At 50.2% G+C, this 6,000-nt stretch overlaps 1 pseudogene; it reads right to left on the bottom strand.

Annotated features, from left to right (window-relative positions):
- Nucleotides 1–278: 278 nt before the first annotated feature.
- Nucleotides 279–759, bottom strand: LOC128099705 (40S ribosomal protein S15-like; annotated as a pseudogene).
- Nucleotides 760–6,000: the final 5,241 nt, after the last annotated feature.

The raw sequence follows: 6,000 nt of genomic DNA, 5'->3' as shown, positions 1-6,000 counted from the left end.
CCACACAATCATTCTTTTTTTTTTTTAAGGTTTATTTTTATTTTATATGCACTGGTGTTTTGCCTACGTGTGTAAGGGTGCCATCCTGGAACTGGAGTCACAGACAGTTGTGAACATTCCGTATGGATGCTGGGAATTGAACCCTAGTCCTCTGGAAGAGCAGTCGGTGCTCTGAACCACTGAGCCATCTCCTGCACCACAATCTCCCCCCCCCCGCCCCCGCCCCCGCCCCCCTCCGCACCTCCAAGGGACTAAACATGAGTCTTCATTGGCCACAGCTACTTGAGGGGGATGAAGCAGGAGGAGAGCATGGCTCCGATACCAGGCCAGTCTTCACAGGCTTGTAGGTGGTGGAGAACTCGCCCAGGTAGTGGCTGATATCTCTGGTTTGATTTCCACCTGACTGAAGGTCTTGCCGTTGTACACGCCTACCGTGCTGCCTATCATCTAGGGCAGAATGATCATGTCCCTCAGGTGGGTCTTCACTACCTTGGGCTTCTCCATGGGTGGCGCTTCCTTCTTGGCCTCTCTCAGGCGCTTGAGTAATGAGTGCGGCTTCCACCGCAGGTTCAGGCGCCGCCTCTGTGGGGCGCTGTACAAATGCATCAGACAATAGGAAATGTCCAGCAGCTGGTCCAGGTCCACGCTGCAGTAGGTGAACTTGTAGAAGATCTACATCTTCTTCTGCTTTACTTTAGCCGTCTTGGCAGCTGCTCGGGAAAGGAAGCGTGGGCTGCATCTGCGCAGGTCAACGATCATTCTTAATAGTAATGTGTTGACAGTTTTCTCCATAAGATGAAGAGCTTGCTACCATCACGCCCATTCAATACCATAGTGAAGGTGCCAACAAAGCAAGGCAAATAAAGAAAAGAAAGTACTTCTAGGGACGGTGACACACGCCTTACTCCAGAGGTTGAGGCAGGAGGATCCCGAGTTCATCGTCAACCTGGGATACATAGTGACATCCTGTCACAACTAAACATTTAATGTTTGATGTTCTTTCCCTACTGGATAGACTCATAATTGATCTTATCCCTTACTTCATTATACAGGGGCTTGCTAAACAATCCCAAGCAGAACTGGACTCAATCTGTGGTCCAAGCTCTCCTTGAGCATGATGCCCTCCTGCCCCAGTCTTTGTAGTAGTTGTGATTACATGTCTGCACCTGAAAGTACTCTTTGAAATTTTAATTTAATGTTATTATTATTGTGTTTGTGTGTGGATGATGTATGTATACAGAGTACATTTGTGCTACAACATGTATGTAGAGGTCAGGGGAGACAACTTTGTGTTCTTGGTTCTCTTTCCACTTTTAGGTGGGTTCTGGGGATTGAACTTGAGGCAGCTGAACCATTTCACTAATTCTGGCTTAAAAGCACTCTTGGGGGCTGGAGAGATGGCTCAGTGGTTAAGAGCACTGGCTGCTGCTCTTCCTGAGGACCCGAGTTCAATTCCCAGCACCCACAGAGCAGCTCACAACTGTCTGTAACTCCAGTTCCAGGGGATCTGACACCCTCGCAGACATACATGCAGGCAAAACACCAACGCACATAAAATAAATAAATCTTTAAAAAAAAAAACACTCTTGGAACAGGAAAGCCAAATCAATGCCTAATGTATTTACCAAGAAAGCAAGAATAGTATTTAACCTTTTAGCTGTACTTTTAAAGTAGTACATGGCTTAGAGGCCTGAAGCAGGAGGATTATCACAAGATCAAGGTCACTCTGTCTCAGAAACAAACAAAATGAACAAAAATGAACAAATGAACTAGTGTACAAGGCCAGCTTCTAAATGGAATATTCTGTTTGAGGGTGACACATATATTGATACAGAAAAAATGGGCATGCAGAAGGCTTATTCACCACACTTATATGCCTATTTTCCTTCATATATATAAAAAACATCATTTTATTCTATCTGTCTCTCTATCTGAGACAAGGTCGGTCTATCTATCTATCTATCTATCTATCTATCTATCTATCTATCATCTATCTGAGACAAGGTCTCACTTTGTAGTCCAGGCTAGCCTGGAACTCTAATGTAGTCCAGGTTGACATTACACTCACATTGTTTGTCCCACCTCAGTGTCCCAAATGTTGGGATTACAGAGGTGAGCCACCATGTCCAGCTTGAAAACATCATTTTAGATGCAGGCAGCGTGCACTTCACACAGGTTCATTTCATGCCAATTTCAGCTACTCCAGGGCTGGTAATTAACACTAGTCCATCAGAACAATTCAGATTTCAGGTTGCTGTGGAAACTAATGAAGCAATTACATAAACCATTATGGAAATAACAGATGTATATCAATCACGTATCAGTAAGCAATTATATAACTCCTTTTAAAGTCCCTCAGTGAATGGTCACTGCAGAGTCCAGGCAGCAAAGTAAATGTGTTGCTTCCTTTTCTCTTTGTGACTAGTCTATGTGGTATTTTATAGGAAATTGGTTATGACAAAAAGGATGCAGATATTCTAGAGGAAAGTACCTCTAGCAAAAACAGAATCATTAAAGGAACTCTCAGGCAAATGTTTAAATAGCTCCAAACTTAGGAGTCTAACAATTTTCTGAGGCGTAGGAAGAAAGTGTGGTCTATCATAAATTATCCTGTGAGAAGAAAGAAAGCACATGGCATTGTTCAAACCACTGAGGTTTTGCTTAAAAACAATTTTGTTTGTTGTTATTTTTTCGACAGATCCCACTTTATAGCCCAGGTTGGCGTTGAACCCTTGTCCTCCTGATACCTTTGAAGTACTGAGACTACAGGAATATGTCATCATACCCAATGCCCAGAAGCTATTCCTCCCCTTTTAAATACAAACAAAACATTTTTCAGTGTTATTACAGCATGTGAAATATGAACTCTACATTCTCCTAAATACTTTCACAGGAAGAGAGCCTTCTGTGTTTCCCCACTGATTAGGACAGCCTCATGTTTCAGGTTGTACAGTTATTTTATTTTAGGTCAGTGGGAAATAATTCTAATAAAAATTTTGTATATCTTCTCACACATCTACCGTGCTTTGCATTAGGAAATGGATTGTGATTCATTTCATTGCAGGTAAAATATTACAAAATATTTACAGGAAAGTATGACAAATAAACACAAAGTCCAGATGAAATAAGGTGGGAGAGATGATTCATGGGCAAAGTGCTCGCTGAACAAGCCTGACAACTTGGGATATGAATACCCGAAACCCACCTAAAGCCAGACATAGCACACTAGTTCTACCTTAACATAGGAAGCCCTTCAACAATGCTTGGAACAGAATCCAAAACTCTTCATCCTGGCCTCAAATTTTTGCCTGTGTGTTTTCCTGGATCTCCATCCTTGGGCCAGGCTCAGCTCTTTCAGATCTGCCCAGGCTTCTTTCATCATGAACACATTCAGGTTCCAGCTGGGCTCTTTGCGACCTTCCTTTCCTAGCATTCTCTCACAGGAGATTAGGGCCCCTTTGCATGCTCTCCTTAAAGTACCTGTGCTGTGCATTTATACCTCTTAGGACACTTGACTGTGCAGTAAGTGATCCAACTACTCTCCCTCGAGCAGAGCGCCATTAAAATTTCCCCGTGTGTGCCTGTGTGTGTGTGTGTGTGTGTGTGTGTGTGTGTGTGTGTGTGTGTGTGTGTGTTGTGGGGAGGGTGTCACCAGCACATGCAAAGCCCTGGATTCCCCCTAGTACCACAAATCAAACCAAACCAAACCATACTTCTTTGGGGTCCAAAGAACTTCTGCCTTCATGGACCCTATCCTCCATTTAAAAAAATAATAAATTAATAGATTTTCAAGAGTCTTAAAGACGTCAAGGTTGGGGATTTAGCTCAGTGGTAGAGCGCTTGCCTCAGCTCCCCCCCCCCAAAAAAAAAGTCAAGGTTTCCCTTGGAGAGGGGAGACAAAAAGTTTCTTTGACCTTCAGAGTTCATTGTTTCTTTCTTACTGAAGAAGTTAGACCAGGCTCGGCGATTCACGTTGGGGAGGGCGGGAGGGGGGGGCGACACCACGACAATAGACAGAGAGAGGGAAGGAGGGGGGGAGACTTAAGCCTCCCTCCTGCAGTCAGTTACGGGGCTCTGAAGCACGGCCTTTCCGGTCACCCGCTGGTCCTGCCGCCCTCCCGGGCCCAGCAGACGGCGACACAGCGCCTGCCGGGGCTGGCTCACGGGTGTCCCCGAGAGCCGCCTCTGAGGCGCGCGCGGTCCTGACCCCCGAGCCCGTCGGTCTTTCCCCTCGCCCCGAGGCCTGAGGAGCAAGCGTCATTACCCGCCAGCCAGGCTGCCTGCTCACCCCCGCACGCCCTCTCCAGTGCACACCTCAGACGCCCCAGAACTCTCTCAGGCCCCTCAGACGCAGCCACCTCAGGGGTCCCCTCGGGCACGCCCTCTCAGGACCTCACCTCAGGCTCCGCTCCCTCCGGAGTCCACCTCAGACGCCTCCCCTGGACCCCCGCCCCCCCCGCCCGCTCCTCCCCTCCCCATCAACCTAAAGCGCAGCTCCAGCACCCTAGGGTTCTAGCCTACAGCCTCAAGTGTCCCGAGACGTCAGTCGCTCACTCCGTCGATGGTTCTAGTCAATGAGCGGCTTCGTCTTCAGGCACTCGGGTGACGCCTCCCTGAGACGTTCCCCTCACATGCCTTCGGGTGTCTCTCTCCGGGGCAACCCGTCCGTCCCCAGTTCAGGCAACTCCCTCAGGCGAGTCTTTCCTCAGGCACCCGCTGAAGGGAGCCCCCTTTGGGGCACCGTCCTCTGGAGTCGCTCTTTAGGTAGCACTCTCTGTCCCGCCCGCTCCTCGCATCTCGGTACCCCTCCCTATTCAGCTGTTCCCTTAGAAACGCTCACCTCAAGTTCAGGCTCCCCCCTACAGGCACCTCCTCCTCACAGTCAACTTCCTCTGAGGCTTCGCCCTTAGGTACCGCCTCCTCCACGCTGCGCCCCCAGGTCTCTTCCCTCAGGGGCTCCTCCCTCCAAGCTCCTCCCCTATAAGGACCTCCCCCTGTAGGACCTCCCCCTCCCTGGTGCCCCTCCCTCTAAGCTCCTCCCCTATAAGGACCTCCCCCTGTAGGACCTGCCCCCCTGGTGCCCCTCCCTCTAAGCTCCTCCCCTATAGGGACCTCCCCCTGTAGGACCTGCCCCCCTGGTGCCCCTCCCTCTAAGCTCCTCCCCTATAGGGACCTCCCCCTGTAGGACCTCCCCCTCCCTGGTGCCCCTCCCTCTAAGCTCCTCCCCTATAGGGACCTCCCCCTGTAGGACCTGCCCCCCTGGTGCCCCTCCCTCTAAGCTCCTCCCCTATAAGGACCTCCCCCTGTAGGACCTCCCCCTCCCTGGTGCCCCTCCCTCTAAGCTCCTCCCCTATAGGGACCTCCCCCTGTAGGACCTCCCCCTCCCTGGTGCCCCTCCCTCTAAGCTCCTCCCCTATAAGGACCTCCCCCTGTAGGACCTCCCCCTCCCTGGTGCCCCTCCCTCTAAGCTCCTCCCCTATAGGGACCTCCCCCTGTAGGACCTCCCCCTCCCTGGTGCCCCTCCCTCTAAGCTCCTCCCACTGAGGCTCCGTCCCTCTGGGGCTTCTTCCCCTCAGGCTCCTCCAGTTCAGAGACCCCTCCCACACCCCCTGGTGCCTGGACGTGAGCCCTCAGGCCATCTCACTGCAGGTGGTGGTGTCCCCTCCCCCCCCAGCCCTTGACTTCCGGGGTCACTCAGCTTCATTCACGCCCGATGCTGTTGCTCAAGTTCCAAAACGTCCTGAGACTAGTCCTCTACGGTCCCCGGGCAGTTGTAGATTTCAGAAAACCTGCGTGAAGCTGGACAACTTTCCCTTCGTTATCCCCTCCCTATTAAACACAGGCGCGACACTCTACTGTGTCTTTAACCTTTAAACCTTTACCTTTAACTTTTCGTGCCCCCAGCTTTCACTTGGCCAACAGTTTTATTCTGTAAGCCCTGATGGTGAGCACACTGTAGAATGCTTTGACTGGGGTATGGAAGAACACAAACCATGGCCA

The sequence above is a fragment of the Peromyscus californicus genome, unplaced genomic scaffold (assembly GCF_007827085.1).
Source record: "Peromyscus californicus insignis strain IS unplaced genomic scaffold, ASM782708v3 Scaffold_6__1_contigs__length_162567912, whole genome shotgun sequence".
Lineage (NCBI taxonomy): Eukaryota > Metazoa > Chordata > Mammalia > Rodentia > Cricetidae > Peromyscus > Peromyscus californicus.
Note: the sequence above shows the minus strand (reverse complement) of the source record. Positions and strands in the feature narration are given on the sequence as shown.